We start from the raw sequence: 205 nt of genomic DNA, 5'->3' as shown, positions 1-205 counted from the left end.
CGAAGAAGGAGAAGAAGAAAAGCCAGCAGTCCGATATGGGAGGCATAGCTTTGCCTTTGCCTCATACTAGACAGAGAAGGCCTCCAACCTTCTTTCTTCTACCCGAACTCACAAATGTATCTCTAGATATCCCACACGCATGCAAATAGATAGTAAACATAGACTTATAGCTACACTATCCACATACACACATATACCAGAGAGA

This window comes from Cystoisospora suis (genome assembly GCF_002600585.1).
Source record: "Cystoisospora suis strain Wien I chromosome Unknown contig_4052, whole genome shotgun sequence".
NCBI lineage: Eukaryota > Apicomplexa > Conoidasida > Eucoccidiorida > Sarcocystidae > Cystoisospora > Cystoisospora suis.
The sequence above is the reverse complement of the archived record's forward strand: the minus strand, read 5'-3'. Positions refer to the sequence as shown.